General features: G+C 37.8%; 1 protein-coding gene across 3 annotated transcripts in view; it reads left to right on the top strand.

Annotated features, from left to right (window-relative positions):
* The window catches only part of TBC1D1 (TBC1 domain family member 1), a 209,343-nt gene that overhangs the window by 11,437 nt on the left and 170,710 nt on the right, over window positions 1–27,196 (top strand). The gene's annotated exons all lie outside the window — the stretch shown is intronic.

The raw sequence follows: 27,196 nt of genomic DNA on the forward strand, positions 1-27,196 counted from the left end.
ATTTTGGCAAGGACCATTCATATGAATGGTGGATACGAATCTAAGTTTTGATACTTGAAGGACTTTTTTTTTTTTTTTGCCAACTTCATGTTAGATCTGATTAGTTTGTTATTGTTAGAGCTCATGATGTGGCTGAGAAAAATATTATATGAGAAATAGTAAAACTGGCATCAGTGCTACTATTTTCCTGTTCATTGGTGCTTGCGTTGTTGTTGGCATTTTTTGCAGTTCTGTGCAGGACTCGTTTAAAGTCCATTCTGTGAGGGTTAGTTTAGATAAAATTGAAAATACAGTCCTTTCTCAATCGGGCCCATGTAAACTGCAATTTGGTAGTCTACGGAAAGCAAACAAACAGGCGAGGGCCCTACTGCTAACCCCAAACAGCTGAGGGCCCCACTGCTACCCCTTGAACCCAGGAATGCTCATGCTAGGCCCCCTGCGTGGCTGTCTGAGGATGTCAGTGTCAATCCATGTGGTAAAGGTCAGTGAATAGAAATAGAAATGCTAGTGTTTTCTCCCTGCATCCCACTGGAAGTTTTACATACCGTCTAGGGTGCACAGAACTCAATTGGAAATTAATGTCCTTCGTGATTAAGAAGATTTGTGGAAATTCACTTTTGTTTAGTCATTCCTTGTTTCTTTTTACTCATTTATTCAGTGACTGCTGCTCCAGACACCATACCAGTGGATATTAGTACAGGCTAGAAGGGAGGCAGAAGCATTAATAGGTAAAGACCATTTCCGTGTATAGGGCATGATGGGGAAGACAGAGAATGGCGCCTAACACACCAGAGTGAAAGGAAGTCTTTTTGAAATAAAGGCTAACCTAAGCTTAAAATTACTATATTACCCGCAAAAGTGGATAGCTGCTTATTGTAAATCATTTAATGTTATTGTCCATGCATCTCAAATAGCATCCTCAAATAGCAGATAGCATACTGGTTTGGAGGTTCAGAGGGACTAACTCCCTGGATTCCAGTTGTTGACTGAATGTAAATGAATCAGGAGGCTTTGGCTAGAATTAAATGATAAAGATTTATTCAAGGATCTTAGGGTTTGCAAACCAGAGACACAACTAGGCAATATGCAGAATGTTCTAAAGATGAAAGAAAATCTGAGGGTTCTTATAGTAAAAAGTACATTCTTGAGAAAAATCAGTCCTGTATTCTTAGCTTCTGGATTTGTCCAAGATGGTAATCCTCTAGATAACCTGTGGTCTGGATACTGGATGTCAGGTAGTCTGAATAATGGATTTCAGATGGTCTGGGTATGTGAACATTCTTTCCTTAGTCCTTTAGGGAGTAATTAGAGGGCTACCTGGAGGCTTGATGTATACCTAAGTATTGACATAGGACTGAAAAGTTCAAAAGTTTATGTTCCCAGGCTAGTTTATACAAGGATAGAATTGTTTCCTCATGCCTCACCCTAGTTGCATTTAGCATCTTGACTATAGTGACTCCATTTTATTTCTTCACTTTATTCCTCATGGTCCTATCTGCCACCTATAAACTGGATGGTCTCAGGTCAACACTGAGCCTGTTTTCTCATCTGTAAAATGGGAATAGTTATAGTCTATCTAACAAAGTTGCTGGGAAGACTAAATGAGGTAGAACAGGACCTGGAACTTAATATGCATTTATAACCATAAAAAATGTCCACCAAAGAAAGTTTTAGTGGAAGCAGATTATATGTCAATTTCATTTCTAGTCTTAAGTAAAAAGAAAAAAGAGATCAAAATGAGTGTCTTCAGCTCTCAGGATAAGATCCTGGTCATCTTTAAGGAACATTTTGTAAACTAGACACTTATAAACTTCATAAATAAACTTAATGTTTTCTGTTATTTGGGCAAATTCCAGAATGAGAATTAGAGGACAGAACAGCCTGTCCTTACTCCAGGCTGGCTCTATATAAGGACTGAGTTTCCTTGGGGAGAGTTGTTGCATGGAATAGTTGTTCAGCACTTTACACTCTTGACTTTTCCCAAAATCTTTTACAGCCATCTGAGAATAGGCCAGTCATTCAGATACCTGACAGAAAGTAGAGATTTATCACTAAATTCTGTAATTGGGGCTTCTAGTCTTACGAAAAATAAAGAATTGCCCTTACTCTATATTCATATTTCTATATTCATAGATATATGAATTACTTCTTAAGTTACTTTTGTCTTGCATACAATTTTTGCAAATACAAATTGTCAGTACTCATAGTAATACATTGCTGTCATGCTGCTCATTTTATAAAATAATAATTTGTCACATAGACACTTCGATCCGTGATCCTGTTGTTGGAAACTGAATGGTAAAGAAATTGCCTATGATTGTAACTGACATGGTATCTTTTATGTTTTCGGGACATCCCTGGTGCTGTATCTCATAACACAGGATTACGCGTATGTGCTATAGGAGCATGTTAACTTACGCCATCATTTCTCTTTCCTATTTGTAACATTTGCTCAGTGAAATAATTGTTTAGATTAGGACCACTTCTAAATAGATACAGTCAGCATCAACTGTGTTTACCAGAGGAGATCTATGCATTAACTGCCAGGGTCATAAGCACAAAATTGAGAGGAAACCCATTGATCCACATAAAAATGAATTTACTGAGGAATGTCTAGGGAGAAGAGGCATGTAAAGGAGAAATTTCATGTGCACAACATGAAATTCTGTTTCTTATTGTATGATCCATAGAATATAGTCAAGGTGATCCACAGAGAAAGGCTTCCATGATCAAAATACATTAGGGCATCATCTCAAACTTTTTGATCTGAGGACCTCTTTCCACCCTTAGAAATTATTGAGGATCCCAAAGAGCTGTAGGGTATATGGGTTGTATCTATTAATACTTAATGTATTAGAAATGTAAAACTGAGAAATTATACAGGCATTAATTTATTTAAAATTTAATCAATGATTTCATTAAAATTTTATTTTAATTAATACATAATTAAAATTTTATTTAATTATTAAAATAATCTCCTTAAACATAAGTTCCTTACATGTTAGTATAAATATCATTTTTGTGAAAAAATAACCATATTTTCCAAAAAAATTTTAGTGATGAGTGGCATAATTTTACTTTTTTTGGCAAATCTCTTTAATGTGTAGATTGATAGACGACTGGATTCTCTGCTGGTTTTTCATTCATTCTATTGTGATGTGTTGTTTTGGTTGAGTATATGAGGCAAGGTTGGCCTCACACGAATATGGACTAGGAAAATGAAAAAACATGTTGTAGTCTTTTAATAAAATTTTTCTTTAACACTATACCAAAACTCAACAAGCAGTAGTTTCTTAAAGATTTGTTGCAATATGAGTTCTGAAACCATATCAAAGCACTTTTTGCACTTTGTTGTATTAAGATCCGTTGCTCAATCTTGCACTTTAATGAATCTTTTAGACATGCATGATTCTGTAATTGTTGGAAAATATTGGTTTACTAAATTATGCAGACCACACTCTGAGTACCACTATATTAGGGGAACACTGTATTTTCTCTGCTGTGCTTGAGTTGTACTATTAGTCCATTAAATCCCCAGATTTATTGGACCATGGATTATATTTTCTCATAAAATCCAAGAATATCCTTCCGAGCACATGAGGACAGAGTGGCATAAGGTTCTGGGTTGAAGTCTACTTTTAAGTTTCAGGTTGTGGGGGCTAAAAAATATTAATACTTTTCCTCCCACCTTCTAAGTTTCTCTAGCTGAGATAATAATCAAATTATCATGAGACAAAATAACAGAAGAAAAGCAAAATTTTAATACATGTGCGTGGAGAATTCACATAGGCATGAAAATTCCAAAGACAATGAGACAACATTGGGTATATGTGACATTTTGGACAAAGGAGAAAAGGGTGAGGACAGGGTACTAGATTTCAGAAGCGAGAATGGGCAATTTATAGGAAGCTGAGGAAGAGCAGAACACACGTGGCGGGGGCATTCTTGCTAGGCTACTCAGAAACAGTGGGACGCAGGAGGTATCTAGCTAACAGACCCCTGCCTAAAGACCTCTTATTTAATTCAAATTAGGACAAAGGGAACATCCTAGGAGCTCCTTTCCAAAGCAGGTTTTTTTCTATCTGAATCTCTTAGGCAGAAAAGCAGGGAGGTCAAAGGGACTTTCTGAACCTTGTTTCTTAACAAACAGCTTGAAAGCAGTGTCCCAAAAGGCAGCATCAGAATGGCATAACTTTGGTCCCCTTCAAGGTCCAGGGCAGGAAATGATAATATCCTCTGGAAAACTGATGGTTGCATTAGTGACCTTGGCTAGGTCTTTGCCAAATCACATCACAGAGAAATCAAGAGTTCTGCCCGGACTCAGCCCTAAAAAAAAATGTAAAGTCTAAGAAAATTATCTCGAGATTATTCTCCAGTCCTTCAGCTTTGTCTCGTCTATGAAAGTACATACTCAGGAAAACATCATATTTGCCACCCACTTTAGTGTTCCTTTAGATCACTCGTAAGAGTATTTACATTTTAATCCTTTTCTTTATCTAAAGAGTAAAAATCTCTGCTTCCTTTAAAGAGACTTGCCAGCGCTGAGTTTCAGGTAGTAGAAGTGTTGGGCTGGGGCTTTGAACATTGTACATCAGAAGGAAAGAATGGATTGGGTACCGGAGAGTGGTTTTGCTATAAATGCCACTGTTTTTTAACTGACTTTACTTTTCATACCTGAAATATGTCCTGGCTTTTCAAACTCTGTTCCTGACTCTATTCAGATTCTGATTTTCTGGATCTGGCATCCAGTCTGGGCACAGCATGGGTGTTTCATAACTTGTCAGGACAGATGTATTGATGCACGAGTGCTCAGGGGCTATCCCTTCTCCATCCTGCCTGAGGATCTTGTCTTTGCTAGAATCTTGCTAGCCTATTCTTCCCTCTCCCAAAAAGGCAGTATTATATCCTGCTGGAAAAGAAGCTACGTTGATCTCCGTAAGGAAGTACTAAAACATTACGGATGGGGAGGAGGAGGAAAGTGTGAAAAAGGAGGCTGGGGTTGGGGTAAGTGAGCCAGAGTAACTGAACAGGAAGTAGAAGACTACTTACAGAAGAGGACATTAATAAATACTGCTGAGGAAGATGTACCTGAGAAAATGTCAATGTCCTTCGAGTGAGTGGGTTTCCTTTTCTATGATTTTTGGCAACTAAGCTGCATTTCTTTTCTTCTTTAATAATTTTTTAATTTTTCAATTACAGTTGACACAGTATTATGTTAGTTTCGGGTGTAGAACATAGTGATTAGACATTTACATAACTTAGGAAGTGATCACCCTGATGAATCTGGTACCCATCTGACACCATCCATCGTTATTACAATATTATTGACGCTATTTCTTATGCTGTACTTTGCATCTCCGTGACCATTTTGTAACCGCCAATGTGTACTTCTTAATCCCTTTTTCCTTTTCACCCATCCCCTCAAGCCCCCTCCCATCTGGCAATTATCAAAACATTCTCATATATATGAGTTTGGTTCTGTTTTATATGTTCATTTTTTTTTTTTTTAGATTCCACATACAAATGAAATCATATGGCATTCGTCTTTCTCTGTCTGACTTATTTCACTTAACTTAATACCCTTTGGGTCCAATGGGTCCATCCATGTTGTTACAGATGGCAAGATTTCATTCTTTCCTGTGACTGAGTAATATTCCATTGTATATATATATATATAAACCACTTCTTCATTATCCATTTGTCTGTTGATGGACACTTAGGTTACTTCCATATCTTGGCAATTGTAAATAATGTTGCAATGAAGATATGGATGCATGTGTCTTTCAATTCGTGTTTTGAATTTATTTGGATAAATATCCAGAAGTGGAGTTACTGGATCCTTCTTTGTCCCTTATTATAGCCTTTGTCTTAAAGTCTATTTTGTTCAGTGTAAGTACTGTTACCCCAGCTTTTTTTTCTTTTTTGCTTCTATTTTCATGAAATATCTTTTTCCATCCCTTTGCTTTCAGTCTGTATGTATCTTTCAATCCGAAGTGAGTCTCTCGTATGCAGCATATATAAGAGTCTTGTTTTCTTATCCATTCAGCCACTCTATGTCTTTTGATTGGAACATTTAATCCATTAACATTTAAAGTAATTGTTGATAGATGTGTAGTTATTGCCATTTTATTATTTATACTTTTGATCTTTTTTTTTCCTTCATGTTAAAAAGGTTCCTCTAAGATTCTTTGTAATACTGGTTTGGTGGTGATGAACTCCTTTAGCTTTTTCTTGTCTGGGAAACTCTTTCTCTGTTCTTCGATTCTAAATGATAGCTTTGCTGGGTAGAGTAGTCTTGGTTACAGGTCCTTGCTTTTTATCATGTTGAATATTGTGTGCCAATCCCTCCTGGCCTGCAAAGTTCCTGTTGAAAAATCAGCTGACAGTCTTATGGATGCTCCCTTCTAAGTAACTGCTTCTCTCTTGCTCCTTTGAGGATTCTTTCTTTGCCTTTAACCTTTGGCATTTTAATTATGATGTGTGTTGATATGGGCCTCTTTGGGTTCATCTTGTTTGGGACTCTGTGCACTTTCTGGGCTTGTATATCTATTTCTTTGGCCAGATTAGGGATGTTTTCTGTCATTATTTCTTCAAAAAGGTTTTCAATTCTTTGCTCTCTCTCTTTTCCTTCTGGTAGCCCTATGATGCAAATGTTGGTATGTTTGATTTTTGTCCCAGAGGCCTCTTAACTATTCTCATTTTTTTGGATTATTTTTTCTATTTGCTGTTCTAATTGGGTGTTTTCTGCTACCTTGTCTTCCAAATCACTGATTTGATCTTCTGCTTCATCTAATCTACTGTTGATTCCCTCCAATGTATTCTTCATTTCAGTTATTGTATTCTTGATTTCTAACAAGTTCCTTTTTATGTTTTTTTATCTCCATTTTTATGTTTCCTATTTTTTGTTGACGTTCTCCCTGAGATCATTGAGCATTCCTCTAACTAATGTCTTTAACTCTGCATTTGGTAGATTGCTTGTATCCATTTTATTTAGTTGTTTTTCTGGAGCTTTTTCTGTCATTTGGGACATATTTCTTTGCTTCCCTATTTTGGCTGCCTCCCTGTGTTTGTTTCTATGTATTAGGTAGAACTGCTATGTCTCCCCGTCTTGGTAGAGTGGCCTTATGTAGTAGGTGTCCTGTGGGGCCCAGTGGACTCTCTCCCAGGTCACCTGAGCCGGGTGCTTCAGGTGTGTCCCTTGTGTGTATTGTGTGTGCCCTCCTGTTGTAATTGAGCCTTGATTGCTGTTGGCACACCAATAGGAGGGGTTGATCTTCAGGATGATTGACTGTGAGGACTGGCTGTGACTACAGTGGAGGAGCTGTTGCTCAGGTGTTGACCTTATGGAGCAGGATTTACTTTAGCAGAGCTCTGGTGCCTACTGAGTATGTCCTTTGGGTGTGTTGTTTGTGGAGGTGGTTGAGTGGTGCTCTGGTGCGATCTGAAGTTGGCCACCAGGTGTTTTGGTTATGGGGCCTCTTGGGAGGGGTTCTGTTGCAGGCCAAGGTTAGTTGCTCCCTGTACCCTGCCCAGGGCCACTTGGTATGCGCTACAAAGTGATCTGCAGATGGTTGCCACTTGTATTGGGCTTGGAGGTACCTGGGAGAGGCCAAGCCTCAAACTGAGTCTGTCTGCTGCTAGTGCTGGACATGAGGCTGCTTAGCAAAAGGTATGAAGCATGCTGAAGCCAGATCCTGTTTGTTTGGGGTTTGCTAACCTTTGAGAGATTTTAGGAATGTCTGTAGCATAAGCCAAGACAGGTTGTTTGTATGGAAAAACCACTGGAATTGGTTTGGGTGGGCTTACATGTTGGATGGAGTGGGGTCTCAGGGAATCACCAGCACCTGGCAAACAGTGTTAGCCAGGTTGATGGAGACTCAGATGTGGCGCCCTCCTGCATGTGTAGGCTGGGTGGGGGAGGGCTCAACACAGGAACCGTGGCTTCTGCCAGCACTTCTGTTTTGGAGAAAGCTGCCCCTCCAGCCCTCACTCTGAAACCAGACAATTCAGTTCCTTCCTGTATGACCCTGGTGCTTTTTGAGCTGCTGCCTGAGCACTGGAGCTCAGAGTGAGTTAAGTCTATCAGCAAGTAAATCCATGCAATGGCCCTTTGAGAGGAAAGCTTGGGACTCCAGCAGCCTTCTGTCTCACTCAGCCACAATCTCCACTGGTTTTCACAGCCAGAAGTTATGGGCACTTCTCTTCCTGGTACTCGAACCTGAGCTAGGGAGCCTGGTATGGTGCTGGGCCCCCTTGCTCCTCAGGGGATCTCTGCAGCTAAGATATATCTCCCAATTTTTAACTGTAATATGTGGCTATGGTACCAGTCCGTTCCACATCTCCCCTAGAGGTGGCTTCTTCTGTATGTCCTTAGTTAAAGGACTTCTGTTCAGGTAGACTTGAGGCAATTCTCAATGATGATTGTTGTGTAGGTTAGTTGTAGTTTTGATGTCATGGGAGGAGGTGAGCACAGTTTCCCTACTCTGTCATCTTACTTAACTGTATTTCTTGAGGGTGACACATATCTGAGACTGAACCCGGTGGGTTCCCTCACCACTAATTTAAGACTACTTATCTATTTGTAGACTTAAGAGCAAGCAATAAGTGTTTCCTTTAGAAATTTCTAGTAAAGAACAAATGTATTCTTGCACATGGCCCTGTAAGTAGATCATCTTTCTCTGTAACTGCATAGCCCTCTGGATTTGGTTTCGTTGTATATTAAACAAAACGGTTATTTTCCTGTGACTAGCAGGATCAATACTTCAGTCCCCTATATTGAAAGCCAGAGTTGCTTTGGTTGAGTTTTATGATTTAATAAAAACAATTTTTTGGAATTTAATATTTGATTGTAGCTTTGTTTCAGTTGTATTTTACCCATTACTAATTAGTCTTAATAATTCCCCATATGCTTGGAATTTTAAGTTAGTGACTTAAAATATGCTCCACTTATTTCAGGATTTTCAATAGAGTCTGGATTTAGTTGGGTCTCTTGCTCGGCTGTTATGTTAGCTGGGTCATTACTTTCTTTCTTTGCTAGAGTGAAGCTTGAAATTATAACACTGAGCTGGAGTATTTTGTTCCTGAGGGTGATGATTCTGAAAAACATAGTATTTTTCAGATATTTTTATCTATTGCCCTTTCTACATTTGGTCTTTGTAATTTCTAAATATCACACATTCTTATTTTTTTGATACTCAGGCAATGGTTCTGAGAAGGTTTTGTTGTATAGGTTTTGGAGGACTTTTTATATCTGTTAAATTTCCACTGGGTATCTTTATCTCCACTATGGTTTATTATGTAAGGTTTCAGTCAGGATCCTCCTCGGCGGCTATGACTCAGGGCATGGTTGCATGGAACAGTGTATCCATATCTGCTAATCAACACTTGACCGTATATCAACACTAGACAGAAGTCAGTTGCTGGGTGCAATGGTTGGCAGGGATTCTTTTTCACCTATAAAAAGAATGTCCTGGACCACATGAACTCTGAAGTATTTGCTGGAAAGTTTGGGTTCATGACACTGGATGGATTGCGCAACATATTTTTTGACTTTGAAAAATGAGTCTGAGTGCTTCAGAAGCATCTACCTTGTGATAGATGCTTAGATAATATTTTAAAAGTCTTTATGTGTTCAATACCTATCACTTTAAATAACTTTGCATTTTTCACCAAATGCTTTGAGTTTGAGAATTATTTTTTAATATAAATCTGTTCCTAAGGATAGATTTTACAAGTATCTGGAACCTAAAGTTGATTTGTATTTTAAAAGGATTTATTTATAGCCTAGACCTTCACTGTCCAGCCCAGTAATCAGTAGTCATCTATGGGTTTGAGCACTTGCTATGTGGCTAGTCTGAATTGAAATGTGGTTTAAGTGTGAAAACAGTAGATTTAGAAGACTTAGTTTGAAGAAAAAAAAAAGAATGTAAAACATCTGAATAATTTTCTATATTGATTACATGTTGAAATGATAAGCTTTTGGATATACTGGGTTAAATAAAATATAACACCAAAATTAATTTCCCCTGTTTCATGTTATAAACTTCTTTAATGTGCCAGTTAGGAAATTTTTAATTTTATGTGTAGTGTGTATCTTCTTTCTGCTAGTCAGCACTGGATGAGACTAGCTACCTAGGAAGTATTTCTAGAAATAATCTGAACATTCATCTGAGTGACTCCAAGTTTCCCCCTTTTGTTTGCTACCTTCTATTTGTTAATGATAGAATTTTGCTCTAAGTTCCTCTGGAAAGGTCACATGTAAAACTTCTATCTGTTTTTAATTCTAGATGTGTAACACAATGGACAAAAGCTCTGACAGCTACTAGTTTGGGATATACTGAAGTAGCTAAATCTCTTGTTTCTACTTTTACTTTTTTAAAAATACTTTTCCTCCCTTTAGTTGCTTAGGCATCCAACCCCACTAACTGTGGCCTGTGAGCCTGAACCAATAGCGAGGGCAAGTCAGGTGGGGAGCTGGCCTGGCTCTGAGAAAGTGTCAGAAGAGGCTGGGTTGGGAGTGGGCCTCAGGGAGGAGCCTGCTGCTGGACACACGAGAAAAGAGGTGGACTTGAGTGTGATCACTGATGTGCCCCTGTGTCTGACTTAGTGCCTTAAATGTGACTTCATGGCAGCCTGTCCTGCAGGAGCATTTTCCTGTCTGTGTTAGTGGTACATTGGGAGCCATCATTTCTAGTGTTTGAGTGATGTAGGTATTTTTAATGTTGCAGATTTTACATTAATTCGTTCATTGGAACGCTACCAACGTGTCATGTACGTGACTGGACACCAGGGTACAAAATCAAATAAGGCATGATTGCTCCCTCAAGAAGTGTTATGGTGTTTTATATGCCAAATACATGTTCTGAATGCTGCACTGCAGGCATTAGCAAACATCTGTAAGTTATGGAAGAGAAAATTTGGAAGAATGGGAGGAGGCCTAGTGGAACAGTGCTGCTGTTATTTGAAAAGCTACCATGTACAAAATGAAATAGACAAATGATTAATTGCTCCATAGAGCAGAACTAGAAACAATGGAACCTTGTGGAAAAACAGATTTTTGGCTTTTCTTAACAGTGTTAGCCATTTGATAATTAAATGAGTTATACTGAACAATGGGCATGGATGGATCTTATCTCAAGGAGGTTTCACCTGGAAAGTCATCTTCTTCCTATTTCCACACTTCCCACTATGCAGGTCGTACTGTTTTTCCCTGAAAATAAGACCAGGTCCTATATGATGGGACCTGAAAATAAGACCAGGTCTTATATTAATTTTTTCCTGAACATGAGACTGGGTCTTATATTAATTTTTGCTCTAAAACATGCATCAGGGCATATTTTTGGGGGATGTCTTATTTTTTCATGTACAACAATCTACATTTATTGAAATACAATCATGTCGATTTCTTCTGGAACATTATCATAACATACTAAATGCGTCCGTCTGGCTGATGATCTTAACTGGGGCTTATTTTCAGGGTAGGTCTTGTTTTTGGGGAAACACGGTACTACCTGACAATGTTCCCCTTTTGTTTCAGACAACTGAGTTGCTCTTAAATCTGTTTTACATTGAAGTGAAGTTGTTCCCTGTAGTGTCTGACTGTGTGTCATAGATCTGTCTTCCAGAGGGATTGACCCTGAGTAAATGTAATGCATTTTCCATGGGACATTTGAGTAGGTTTTAAAGATATGCTATGAGTTTTCCAGGCCAATGAGTTGGATGTAGATTGAATGCACATCCTAAGTAGAAGATAGAGCAGGTGCCAGGCCATAGCAGGACAAGAGGATACGGAGATGTCCACTGTGTCTGTGGGTATTGTGATTGCATGGTAAGAGATAAGACAGGGGGAAATGGCTGAGGCCAGAGATTATAGGGCTTTGTATGCCTTGCTAGGGGGGTTGGATATTCTCCTTAAAAAGGCTGCTCTTAGAAGTTGTGATCAGGAAAGTGAAATTATTGGATTTGTGTTTAGATTTTGGAGTGGATGATGGACTAGAAGAATGACAGACAGATGAGTAGAAGTAGTTAAGGTGAAAACTCAAGAAGCATCTTGATCCTGAAGTATAATATGAAGTGGCTTGTTCTTGCTGAATCCATGCTGATGTCTCCTGATCCCCTCTGGATACCCAGATGTGTTGTAATAGTATGTCTGTTGGTCTTCAATGGAGGAGAAAGTCAGATTCCAATTTCCTATCCTATTGATTCATCTTTGCACTGGTTGTTGCTTTGGCCTGGAAGGCTCTGCTCCCAGCTCTTCTTGTGGCTGCTTCCTTATATGATTATGCGCTCAGTGCAAACCTCATCCTCTGGCCACCCAGTCAAAAGTCCCCCCACACCTATCACTGTCACTTCATCTGATTTTAATGTCTTCATAACACTTGCCACTATCAAAATTATCTTGTTTGTTCCTATGCTTCCTTGTTTACTGTCTCCCCACCTGCCTAAGCAACAAGAGAGCAGGGCCCTTGCCTGCCTTGTTCACTGCCAGACCTTGGAACCCAGAACAGTGCCTGGTACATAGTGGGCACTTCATGAATAAATGAATGAATGAATGCTACCTCTTTGTATTCTTGCTTACGGATGTGCTTCTCCTTTCACCTCTCCCGCATCTCACCTGGAACCCCCCTGTGCAGCCATATTAGTTTATCTCCTTGTTTCTGTCTTCCTTCCTCATCAGGATAGATTTCTCTTGCTCAGTCAGGATTTTATTCAGAGATGCCACCCCTCTCCCTCCATTCCTCTTGAGCTTCTTTCCCTTTAGTGTCTTTGTTCATAAGATAATGTGTATTGGCTCTCATCTTTTTGAAATCTACACAGTTCTCTTCCTTGGTTTTTATGAACACAAAATATTCTTGGCATTTATTGGTGATAGTTGTGGGAAAGATTTCATGAATGTTGAGCAGCCTTTACTATTGAGAGACTCTTGTGTGTAAGTTAGATCCTTTCAGCTGTGATATGAACCCATTTTTCTGCATCAATTTTTTTCCAAAATAAATATTTTTTCTGATTATATAGGTGTTTATGCTGAATATAACAACAGCAAAAAAATTGGTACAATAGTGTTAAAATTCTCCTTTAATCCTACCTCCTAGAGAGAAACCAACATTAACAGAATGGTGTATATTCTTATAGATTGTATTGATTGTGTTCTTTTATTATATAAACAAATGTTTCTATATGTAATAAAGTCATATATTAATTTCTACCATTTCTTTTTTAACTCAGCCCTCTCCCTCAAAATTAAATATATTATATTATTAATGTTCATTATAGTATATAGTAATCAATATTAATATTATGTAGTATGTAGCATATAGTATATAATTACAATTATAATTATAAATATATAAAATAAATATATTAATTATAGTATGTAATAATTAACATTGATGTTATATAGTATATTAATTATAGTACATAATAAATATTAATATATAATATATAACAATACTAACATTAATATTATATTAATATTATAGTATATAGCAATTAATATATCTGTATTACATATTGATTAAATATATATTTATATAAAATATGTATCTCTATATTTATAAGTGTAAAATAGAAATGTATACACCCATAGATATAGCTATAGGTATACTGGGGGTGCCAAAAAAATGTATACAAGTCGACACTTTGGTCAACGTTGCTCAAGCAGTAGTTCTCCGTAATCAGAAGTGTCTGGACGCTGATGGTAACCACTTTAAGCACCTCTTGTAATTGCAGAAGTCAAACGTGACCTGTATTCTCATCTTTTGTTATTGGTATGTATTGAGTATTGCAATTTCAATAGTTTTTTCCTTTCTTAAAATGTGTATACTTTTTTTGGCACCTTCTGTATTTCAGACTTCTTCATAGTGATAGAGGTGCATCCTTTTGAGTGATTGCACAATTGTATGCAGCAGGGAGAAAGGAAGGTCTAGCTTCAATGAGTATGACAAAACTGCTGTGGAGTAAAAGTACCATCTTTGTTTAGCTTTGATGAGCCATTTTGGTTATGAAAAGAGAGCATGTCCAGGATGAGCTGGAAGTGACTCAGATGTCTGATATGCTTAGCATAAGAAACAAACAAGATTTTGGAGCAAGAAAAGCACAAACAAGCAAGTAGGACTACATCAAACAAAAAGTTTCTACACAACAAAGGAAACCATCAACAAAATGAAAAAGAAACCTATGGAATGGTAGAAAATACAGTGGTACCTCGGTTTGAGAACGTCTCTGTTGACGAACATTTTAGTTTATGAACACTGTAAATTTTATGGATCTATGGTATCATTAGGTAATAAAATTCATCCTAAATTTGCAGTTTTAGGGGATGATATTAAAGGTCTGGAATAAATTAATCCATTTTGCATTACTTTCTATGGGGAAACCGTGCCTCGGTTTTCGAACGTTTCAGAACTTGAACGGTCTTCTGGAATGGATTACGTTTGAAAACTGAGGTACCACTGTGTTTGCAAATCTTATATCTGATAAGGGGTTAATATTTTAAAAACATAAAGAACTCATATAACTCAATAGCCAAAAAAACCTTTCAATTTACAAATGGGCAGAGGAACTGAATAAACATTTTTCCAAAGAAGACATGCAGATGCCCAACATGTACATGAAAAGGTGCTCAGCATCACTGATCCTCAGGGAAATGCAAATCAAAACCACGAGATATCACTTCATACCTGTTAGAATGGCTATTATAAAAAAGACAAGAGATAACAAGTGTTGGCCATGATGTGGAGAAAGGGGAACCTTTGTGCACTGTTGGTGGGAATGTAAATTGGTGCAGCCACTATGGAAAACAGTATGGAGGTTCCTCAAAAAATTAAGAATAAAACTACCTTATAACCCAGCAGTTTCACTTCCGTGTATGTATCCAAAGAAAGGAAAACAAGATCTCAAGGAGATATGTGCACTCTCATGCTTACTGCAGCACTATTCGCAATAGCCAAGATATGGAAACAGCCCATGTGTCCATATGAGTGTATTAATGCCTGGTGCACCTTAAACTTATACAATGTTGTAGGTCAATTATATCTCAACAAAGCTGAAAAAAGATATACAAGAACAATAAAAAAAATTAATTAAAAAAGTATTTTGGAGAAAGCCATGTCTCAACAGTATGGGAAGTGGAGGCCAAAGTGAAATTCCTATTTTTGATGGCAAATGGGGGCATAACCAAGGTTTTAGAAGGTGTTTTTAGCTAAGTGCTATATTGTATATGTTGCAGAAAAATATCTTGCTTCTCCTACCATGGCCACCCCTTGTTGATATTCCCAACGAGCTATTGAAGACTATTACCCCTATGAGGTGGTGTGAATATTATTTGTGGACATCAAAGAAAAGGGTTTTTGTGGTATGTCTGCACACAGTAAACAGAGAAGAGATGACTAGTAAGAGAGATAGGAGGCAGGACAGGGAAGAGAGCCAATATTCACTGGGGGCTGGACCCTGGAGGCAGAGGGAACAGGATGAGCCAGAACTCCCAAGAACCCCTGGAGAGTTTGGGATGGATGCTGGTCTTCTCTTTTCCCATGAGAAGAGAGAAATTATTTTCTCATAATTTTGATCCAGTTTTTTTTCATCTCTCAAATGACAGAAGGACCCCTACTATTGTATGGATTATATATGGATGTACCATAATTTTGCCAGCCCCTCTTAATAGTCACTTAGATTTTTCCATTTTACCCTCTTTATTATACTTTTCTCTGCGATGAGAATCTTGCATAGCTTTGTATCTGCTTCCAAGCAGATATACTTGATTCATATAGATTAATAAAAACAATGTTGCCCCCCTAAAAAAAATAGACTAAGAATATTCTGAAGATGATCCCCTTAGCAGCAGGCATGGTTTGGAGCCCATACATGCCCTGTGCTACATCCATGATGTGAAATTTCAAACCAGAGATTACATTTTAATTATGATGGGATGCCTTAATGGGATTCACAGCTTAAAAAAACAACACCTGGAGACAAGCTGAGCATGCAAGTGAATAAATGTCATATTCATATGATTTTCATTCTCAAAATTTGTGAATAATGCTGCAGCTATCATGAGAGTGCAGATACCTCTTTGAGACCTTGTTTGCCTTTCTTTGCATATGGGGACTTCTAAAATCCATTCATGGCGTTTCTCCTTCCATAATATTGTGGGTTTTCTCAGGACTGCTTATAACAAATGAGGTGACTACCACTGACTTTTACAATGAAATAAAAGAAAAAGAATGATGATTTTACATGGAAAGCTGTATATAGCATTTGTGCTTTATGAGGGAAACAAAATTACAATAAGATTTCAGGTTTTTCTTTCTTGGCTTTCGTGTTTTAAATAGTGACCAAACCAATGTCATCATGGAGTGTTTCAGGCATTTTTTATCAGTATCCAAAACTGGATGTACAAATGTACATTTCATCTATCAACTAAATACAATTTATACCATTTTTTGAAAGATATACAACATATACTTTTGTAATAATTTCTTATTACATTTCTGGTATATATAACATTTTAAAGTGTTAATTAGCATAATTCAACATAATTATTGAATACCTTTTCCTTTAAGTTTTTCAATGATATTTTACTTCTTATAAGAAAATTTCAACAATAGGGGGAAAAGACATGTAAGAAGATGATTCCTATATGGAAGCTTGAAGAATTTTCCCTTTCCTTTTTTAAAAATTGGAAACATATCTTGGAAAAGAAAGGTTCAAAAGAAGAAATAACCCCAAGAATTTTAAGACTATAGATTTTAATTTGACCGTATAGTTTCTATGCAATTAACTTCTGCGAAAAGAATAAATACTCCTATTTAAGACTCATAATATGATCACTGATTTAAAAATGTAAGTGCATATTTCTCAAGATAAATATTTAATGTCAATTTAGAATCTGCTGCATCATCTGTTTCATAGTTTTTTTAGTTTTTCTAAATTTATTTTTCAATTATAGTTTACATACAATATTATATTAGTTTTAGATGTACAACATAGTGATTCAATATTTATGTATCATACAAAGTGATCACCCTGATAAATTTTCATAGTTTAGATATTTTAACTTCCCTTTCTTTTGAGTCTGTCATTGCTAAGTCATTACATTAAATTATGTATGTGGACTCTTAAAAGTTAACAAACTATTTTTTTCATCACAAGCAGAATGTGGTTATCTACCTTCACTACATCTGGTGAGTTCAGTAAACATTAACTAAACACCTACTATGTGCCAGACATTGTGCTAGGCATAAGGGATATAAAACCCAACAAACAGCCCATTGCCCTGAGGAACTTAGAGTCCAGGGGCCCTGAGGGTGGGGCAGGAGTTTGGAGGATAGTTACAGGCAGGTGCTTCAGTATAACCTGGGTGAGAGATAATGAGGTGCCGTTATGCCCAGGGCACAAGGTGAGCTCTCCTCCACCTGGGGGTTCGGGCAGCCATCTTGGAGAAGATGATATGTGAGCTGAATCTTTAAGGAAGCATGAGAATCAGGTGAAGAGACAAGGCACAGAGCTATAAAAAGGGTGAGGTGGGGAGGTGGAAAGTGGCAGAAAAGGAGGGACAATGAATGAGTAGGTTTCTGGCCTTAGTGGCTGCCTGAGATGGAGACTAGGAAGAGTAAGGGGTGGACTTGAAGGAGAGGAGCTGATGACTTCCGTTTTGGGCTTGTGGGCTGTTGGGGTTGTTTGGGGGATGTCCTTTAGGCTGAGCTCAGAGGAGTGGTCAAGGCTGGAGGTACGTAGATGTAGCATATACATGGTAGTCCGAACTGGGAGTGGTTGACGACATACAAGGGGAAAGAACACTTGGGAATGTAAGTATTTTAGGAGGTGGTCAGGAAAAGGGGAATCTAGAAAGGAATATGAAGATAGAAGGAGACCCACGAGAAAGCAGTGTCCGGGAATCCAAGTCAGTACAAAGTTTCAAGAATGGGGACAAGGACAGCAGTGTCAGGAGCAAAAATGAAGTCTCTAAAAATACAGCTGACAAATGTTCCCTAGATTTGGCCCTGTGGGTGGTTCCCACATGGAGACCTTTGTTTCAGTGGGGTAGTAGAGAGTGGATGCCAGATGTCGGTGAAGAGTGAATGGAGAACAAAGACAGAGAAGCCATTGTGACTTCTATCCCCTCCTAATATATTTCAATATATTTTTATATATACATATAGATAGATAGATACAATTTTTATTTTGCTTGATCTGGTTTTTTCTTCTTTTCCTATTTTTATCTCTTCAAGCCGTCAACTATCTTTTTTGTTTTTTTTAACCTCCCCTACCTCTTGACCTCAAAAACAATAACCACAACGAATTTGCATGGCTCTGTAATTTACAAAATGCTTTCACATACATGACTGTATGTAATATGCTCACCTACCCTTTGAGTCAGTGTTATAAATATTTGACAGTTGCTGGGGATGGAGGCTCAGGCACGTAGGACCCTAGATGCCTTGTAATTTAATGCCCCTGTTGATATTGAGGAAACTGAGGCTCAGAGAGCCTTAGTGTCTTATGTCAGATGTCAGTGTTATTTGATGGACTATGTGGTGCCTGGTCTGTGGTATCTTGTTTTCCCCATTTGCACTGCTGGGCTTTATTCTTGTTCAGTTGATGACCATTCCTGTCTGTAGGCAGAGAGAACAAAGAAACAAGGTAAAAAAAAAATTTTTTTTAAATATATTTCTTCTGATAATAAAAATGACACATAACCTTGCAGACAATTTGGGGGAAAATAGAAAACATATAGCAAAGAAAACAGAAACCACCCTATAATTATGGCATGCAGAGACAATTGTTTTTAATGAAAGTTTAAAATAAATTAATAAAATGCTATATTATCATCTGTTAGAAAAGATCAAAGTAGTTTGGAGTCAATTTACTCTGTAAAACAAAATGGAGAGATTGGCCCGAAAGGTCTCCTCATCTACCTCTAATATTTTCAAATTGCTGAATTCAGTTACTACAGATTTATACCTTTCTGTTTGGAGGACGTTTATACTATAGAACTTGCCAGATGGTGCCCTGCGATGGCTCTTTGATTATCCATCATCATTAAAAGGCAATGCTCCACAATCTGTCTGCATTAAGTTTAAGTTACTTGGAAGGAATGTATGGGCTTTGGAAGAAAGTTACCATGGGAGGAAAACAAACAGAGAGACCTCTCTAGGGAAGGTGATGAATTCTAGCTGTAAATGTTATTATCTAAACTCTACCACCAGAGGCAGAGATGATATAAATGAGACACCAGGATCTACCCCAGGATATAGGTTCCCTCCCTTTGTGCCTCCAAAGGGTACTCTCTGCTTCCGATCTCTGTAGGTCAGGTTGGATTCTTAATGTGTTAGCATTGCTTTCCAGAGCTGTTAAAGCCATACAGCATTTTGTCCAAATTAGAAAAAGGCACCCGTTCCTTCCTCTGGGAGGAGGTGGCCCTGCTCTGCAACTTGGCCAGCAGAGCGGTGGTGAGCTTGTTCTTCACTTGCTTCCTTGGCCAGGCACCCCTGTTCAGTGAACAACACATAAAACCCTGTGTGAGGGTCCTGGCTCTGCCTTTTTGAGGCTCATCCTTCCCTGAGGACGTGGAGGCTGTAGATATTCTAGATCTAGGTGACACAGCCCTAATATTAGGTTGACGTGAGCCCTGCTTGAAATGTCACTGTGTAATTATCAGCAGCTATTCACATTAATACTCTCTCCTAATATAGTTAGGGACACATAGTCGGAGATATGTCAGCTAGATCTTCCAAAGCTATGGTTCCATCTAAAACTCCCGTCATTTCTAATTTTTTTCTTTCTTTCTCCCTCCCTCCCTCCCTCCCTCCCTCCCTCCCTCCTTTCTTTCTTTCTTTTCATTTGAAACTAATGTCTACTCTCTGCTAAAACAAATTCTGTTTCTTCTTCGGGTCAGGTTTTTAAACTTACCAGGACTACTTGATCTCAAACGTTTCCCTCTCTTAAGCTACTCCTGAAGAGTCTCTCTCTCTCTCATAACAATTGTTATTTCACTCCTATTTTCTTTGGTCTGGGGAACCCACATCCATGGTTCCAGCTGGGATTAGCCATCCCTAATTTTTGCTTTACATAATGATATTTATATGAAAGCAAAACCAGCGATTACATTGTCTTAGACAATGTAAAATGGTGGATGAAATTTTCGGGTGAGAAACAATCATTGTGCCATTATGCAAAGGAAATGTAATGTGCAATATGTGGTATAACGTGACGTTGCGTTGCTTAAATGCAAATCTTCATGTGTTATCTGGTTAATGCACTCTCAAAAATATTGGGAGGTTGGAATTCAGGTCATTACTGTCCCTTCAGAAAAACACTCATGATTGGGAAATGGCAAATGTGATTAAAAGCTGCACTCTAGAGCCACTTACTGGTTCAAGGGCCTTGGAGGAGGTACTGAAGTTCTCTATGCTTTACTTTCCTCATCTTTAAAATGGGGCTAATAATAGTACCACTATCCTAAGTTGTTGCCAGGATTAAATAAATTAATATGTGTAAAGTGCTTAGAATGGGGCCTGGCACATAGTAGGAGCTATTAGTATGTAACTGTTATCTATGACATGAAAAATACTATATGATTAGCTTTAGGAAGTCAGACAAATTTAGGTATGCATTTTTATAATGTAATATTACTTTTTTTTAATGCTTTGGCCAAGCTGATTGTGATTAAATCCAACAGTGATCAATACCAAATGTTTAAATGTTTTAAAACAGAGTGGTGCTCAGTTTTGCAAACTTTTCATAATGAATTACCCCTAGGAGTTTTCCCTCTTAGATGGGATGTATCTGTTATCAGTCCAGGTAAGAGTAATAAGTAGAACTTTAATTTTTCTTTACTTTACATCTAGTTGTTGAGTCTCTGTGTCTGTTACTTTTTCTTAAGCCCAGTGGCAAGCTCCTCTGCTCTGCTGTGCTTCTTGCAAACAGTTTCTTTGGATTCTATTCTCTCTCTTACTCACGGCAGGAAGGCAGCCAGCCCTCTCAGTAGGCATACTTTTGAAAACGTAGATCTTGATTTTGCAGCTTGTCTGTGCACAATAAACAGCAACCGGTGCCAGGTTTCTTCCAGGCTCTTTTTGGCAGAGGAAAGACGGCTGGCTGGTCTGGTCAGGAATGCTCAGAGAATTTGAGAATGCCTCAGAGAATCTGAGCTAAAATATAAGAAATCCAACCGTAAGCTATTCCATCTTTTCTACTGCAGAAATGGATGTCACTGTAACTTTGAGAAATGTATGATGGCAAGCTAATTTTCCTTTTTACACTGTAGTAGTAGTTCTTTTTACAAGTAACTTCTTGAAATTCAAGATTATGTGAACCGTAGGCAAAATTATCTGAAGCACTGAAAGCTCTTCCTGAAAGGCATCTGACTTGGTTTTAGGTACTGTGGGGAAGAAACAAAAACTTTACTGCTGGACCACAAATCCGAGCCCATCGTCGCCTCTCTTTGTCTATTGGTGCTTTAAATTTGTTATGATGAAACTAAAACATGGCGCAATGTAAAAACCACATTCAGTAATTTATATCTTTTTAGTCTCTTAATAATTTTTTTATTAAAGCATAATTGTCATACAATTGCGTATTAATTTCAGATCTACAACATGGTGATTTGATATTTATATACCTTCTGATGTGATCACCACACTGTCTAGTAACCATCTGTCACCGTGCAGTTATTACAGTATATTGACTATATTCCCTGTGCTATTACTATATCCCTGTGGCTTATATATTTTATAACTGGAAGTTTATAACTCTTATTCTTAACCTCTTTTTGATAGCTTCATAATTGAGTAGTAGTATCTATAGTTAAGGCCTACCAGAGCAACCTTTACTTTCTATAAATCTAGTCTAGCATTTATCTGTTTATTTATCTACCAGTCCAGCTCTTGAATCAGAAATGATCATAGATGATTTACAAGTATACATAAAATACAACAATATTCTATGCATAAAAGAATTGGGTGACAAAGGAAAGAAATACAATGATAAGGACATAATGAGTCAGAAAGGAAAATTAAAATGCAATACCATGTAGCATTATACCAGTGGTTTTGAAATTTAGCATTGGCCTCACCAGGGTATTTGGTAAAAATTCAGGTTTCTTGGCCTCATCGGGAATCTAGCACCTACAGTGTTAACACGTGCCCCCAGGTTTTTCTGATGCAGTGGTGACCTACATACATGCTGCAGAAGGGTAAATGTGGCTCCAAGCTTTCTGGCAGTCCATGTGAAAAGGAAAGACTGTCTTTTTATAGTGTTCTTTAAACTTTCATTTATACCTTTTGCCAAAGAAGATAACATCTTTGACAAAAGGTATAAATGAAAGTTTAACAATGCTTTTATCAACTTTAATATCTGAATTAGATCTTGATTTGCATAGGAATTCAGAAAGGAAATGTCTTCTATAGTCCTTCCTAACATGAAAAATGTCAATGAGTCTCTTGTGTTCAATTAAATGGCATTAACTGAGCTTTTTAGGGTGTGTACCAAAGTCTCTGAGGGGAAAAAAAAGCAGGAGTGGGGAGGAGGTGATGGGAAAATACAAAAAAGGAAGAGGAGTGAGAGAATGAATACTGAAGTTGGCCTCCAGTTTGGATGGCATTTTGCTGTTGTCTACAAAAGGTGACGATATTTCATACCCCATGACTCAGCAGTTCCATTCCTGAGAATGTACCCTATGGAATTTGTTCCACAAATGCCAGGAAACATGAACAAAAAGTTTATAGCTGCATGCTTTGTAATAACAGAAAATTGGAAGCACCTCAAATGTCCATCAACATCAGAAGGGATAAATTGTGGAATACGATGGAATACGAACGAGCAATAAAAATGAACGATAGTTATGTGAAATAACATGAATGCATTTTTAAAGCATACTGCTGAACAGAGGAAGCCGGGAAGAATAAAGTACATACTGTATGATTCCATGCATATAAACTTCAAAGTGGAAAAGAGAGAACTGCTGTATATTTTTTAGGGATGCCTACTTATAAGCTAGGAGTCAGGACATTTCCAGGGAAGGATGGGGTTGGGATCATGAAGAGCACGTGGGGATCTTTGGGCAAATGACAGTCATTCATTTATTTACTTGGGTGGTAGTTGTATATGTGTCTGTTTGTAATATCATTTGGTAAGTGGTTTGATAGACTTTATGTGTATTGTTTTTCACAATAAACACATCTTTTTATTGTTAAAGAAATGCTATGAACAGGTTCATGGATAAACAAATGGTGGTACATCCATACAATGAAATAGTACTTGGCAATAAAAAGGAATGGGCTGTTGATTCATGCACCAAATGGATGATCTCAAAACCATTGCGCTGAGGAAGCCACTCAAAAATGAGGATATACTGTATGATTCCATCGATATAAAATTCTAAAACGTGGGAACTATTCTAGAGTGACAGAAAGTAGCTCAGTGATTGCCTGGAACTGGGCAGGGTAGAAGTGAAAGGGAGGGTTTACAAAGGGCATGTGGAAACTTTTGGGAGCAATGGAGATCTTCACAATTGTTACTGTGGTGATAATGTTGTAGGTGTATACAAATGTCAACAGTCTCCTTAAACATATGCAGATGATTGCATGTTAATTATACTTCAATAAAGCTGTTAAAAAAAAGAAGTGTTGGGGGGTGGGGAATGAGATATCAGAAATGCCAAAGAAATGCAACTGTCCCAGCCTTCTCATGCCAAGAGAGGGTGAGAGGCGCTGTGGACTTGGATGTGCCTAGTCTGCCAGCACCTCGTTATGTTTTTGGCAGATACCCATCCATTGTCTCTTGCTGTGCCTTCATTTCTTCCCTTGTGAATGGGACATAAATACCTTTCTTCTCATGATCGTATTACTGAGTAAGGGGAAACGAGAAGAAGTCTCACATTGACCCATTCAGTTGCTTTACTCACAGTTTGTTTGGAGTTCACACCAGAAGGCCTTGGAAGGAAGTTGAGTAGTCCCACCGCTTACCTGTCTTCCATGTTTTTCTTCCATTATTGTAAAGCATTCCAAGATGGCTAACGCTGTTTGGTTGTGAACTCTAATCCACTGAGCTGTTAGACAAAAGACTGATGTTCTCACAGTATGCACATTTTTCGAAACACAAAAATTGCCAAGGCAGTGTATTATACTTTTGTGTTAAATTTTTAGAAACTCACTAAAATAATCTGTTTGGAAGGCAGCTCTGTGTGTGATGGAGCATGAATATGCATAACAACAAAGAGCACAGATATTCACATGCTCACCAAATTCAATTGCACTGTGTACTGGTTCCGTTTTTTGTGCTTAGCTGTAATTGTGACTCAGAAATGTAAGTTAAATCATTTCTTCAAATCAAGTCTATCTCAACATAAAGTGAAATACTCAATGCCAAATATTTAAACTAACAAGATAAAGATGTAGAATAATTTTAAAGGTAGAATAAACTAATTAAGTTATTAAAGTTTTCCTTAAAATGTTGAGTTCTGGGCCAGCCCTGTGGCTCAGGCGGTTAGAGCTCCATGCTCCTAACTCCGAAGGCTGCCGGTTTGATTCCCACATGGGCCAGTGGGCTCTCAACCACAAGGTTGCCAGTTCAACTCCTCAAGTCCTGCAAGGGATGGTGGGCAGCGCCCCTGCAACTAAGATTGAACACGGCACCTTGAGCTGAGCTGCCGTTGAGTACCAGGGATGGCTCAATTGGTTGGAGCGCATCCTCTCAACCATAAGATTGCTGGTTTGACTCCTGCAAGGGATGGTGGGCTGTGCCCCTGCAACTAGAAACAGCAACTGGACCTGGAGCTGAGCTGTGCCCTCCACAACTGAGATTGAAAGGACAACAACTTGACTTGGAAAAAAGGCTTGGAAGTACACACTGTTCCCCAATAAAGTCCTGTTCCCCTTCCCCAATAAAATCTTAAAAAAAAAAAAAAAAAAAAAGTTGAGTTCTGTGGTTAGAGGTTTCTAGAAAGACAGGTAACACTTTTAAGCCAATCTGCTTTAGTCATCTGAAGATTTTATATTGAATGAAATAAGTACTACACATTTTTGCTTTTCTAAAGGACTATTTGCCAGATACTAAAATAAAAATAATTATTTACAACTATAAGTAATGAAAGGGTGAAGAATTAGGCACATTCACAAGAAAAAAACTCTATATTCTAATTCCAGTTGCCATAAAAATTTCTAAGAATGAAGCACCGTTGCTCCTGTTATTCCCCCACCTTTTCCCACTTCCTCATTCCTTTCTATTCAAACTCATTCACCCCAGACATTTTGCAAATTCGTCCAGCAAGTAAAGTAACTTTTCCTCTCCTTGTGCCTCACATCTAATTTCCTTTGTCTGGATGATAGTAATTGAGTGTGATCGGGAAAATAACTTTTGAAATAATTAATTAGATCTCAAAACCCTGTGTCTGTCCCATTTTTTTCTGAATTTGCTTCAGTCTGTTGGATTTTGACTAACAGATTTGGAATCATTTGAGAAAATCTTAAACTCATCTGTCATTGTTTTGCCCTCCCCCCCCCCCCCCACGGTAGCTGAAGATTGCATTCGAGGGCTTTTGCCAGAATAAACAGTCTGTATCCTTAGTGAGCTCTCTGAAACTTAACTCCCATTCATTTCTAAAGGATGTGTCAAGGCTGGTCCTCTTGAGTTTGCCCTTTACAGAAATAGCTTCTGTCAGTTCTCTATAACTGCTTCCTTTCGTGATGCATTGTGTAGCCCACTAAACTTAGAGAGAATATACAATCTTTTCCAGTTCTGAGCTTTTAATTGATACAGGACACTAAGAATTATCCATTGATGTTTTATAATTGTTCAGTTTTAATGCTTTCATTAGACTGGAGGTCATATGAAATCAACTTTTATTGTTCTCATTGATACTTGGGAAAATACTTTTACAAGGCTTTCAGGATGGAAACAGTCACTAGAAAAATCAAAAGTGTAAATACTAGTAACCCTTGTGAGTAAGCATTAATCTACTTGAAATATAAGCTATTATTTTAACAGGGATTTGATTTGACATTTTATGTCTTCTGAATTGTGACATTTTAGAGCAGGAATGGCCCTGATGAGAGACATCAAGTCAAACTCCTTCATTTTACAGATGGGAAACTTTGATTCAGAGAAGGTATGTGCTGTAGGGCAGTGGCAGAGCTGGGACTAAAACCCAGGACTCCTGGCTTCCGGCCCTCACAGCAATTTCTAAATGACTTTCACACAAAATATAATGTTAAAAGAGTTTATTTAAGAAACTTAAAACTTAATAATTTAAAAGCATTTTAAAACTACTATTGGAATATTATATTGTACTAGGTATGATACCAGGTGGCTAAAATATGGGATATTACCTACTTTCTAACCCAAGATAAAAAATGTTTATACCTACAGCTGTACACATGTGTGTGTGTATATATATATATATATATATGCATATGTACTCACAAACACAAAAACATATACATATTTGCCTATATATACGTACACGTATGTAGGCCAACACACCCACATACATATGTGTGTGTGAGTATATGTGTGTGTGTGTGTATATATATATATATATATATATATATATCTCACATATTCACATATATATGTATCTATACACACACATACACGCACACACACACACACAGCAGGATAGTAGAAAATAAGGGCTCTGGAATCAGGCAAACTTATAACCCTACTGGTGCTGGCTGTATTTCCTCAGGTAATTATGTATACTTTTAAAATCTAAGCTTCGCCATTTACAAAAAGAGGAAAATGCTATTCTTAGACCGACTATGAGAAACAAAATAAATAATAAGTGTTTAGCACATTATCTGCCATCTAATAAGCTTTCAGTGAATGTTAGTAGCTAACGTGTGAAGAGTATGTACACAATGTGAATAATGAGTAAGTTTAAGAAAAGATCGGTGTGCTTCATTATCTTCTCCATGCTGAGCATAATCATTGTGATAGGCTGGGTCCCTCTGTTTTGGGGACTGGGCCTAAACCAAGGGAAGTGGCATAGTCTTATTAATTTGGAAAAAAGAGGCTTTTAAACAGAGGGTAACATTCTCAGTCCTGATCTATGGTGGAAGGAGAAAAGCAGCTCAGTAGCCTTGCCCCCAGTCAAAAGTGAGCAGAAGCTACCTTTTTGGTGTGTGTTCAGTGTAAATGAAGACACTCACACATGTCCATTTGTACTGGATAAACAGTGGCCCTCTGGATCCACTGGGAG

The sequence above is a fragment of the Rhinolophus sinicus genome, linkage group LG02, assembly GCF_036562045.2.
Source record: "Rhinolophus sinicus isolate RSC01 linkage group LG02, ASM3656204v1, whole genome shotgun sequence".
Classification (NCBI taxonomy): domain Eukaryota; kingdom Metazoa; phylum Chordata; class Mammalia; order Chiroptera; family Rhinolophidae; genus Rhinolophus; species Rhinolophus sinicus.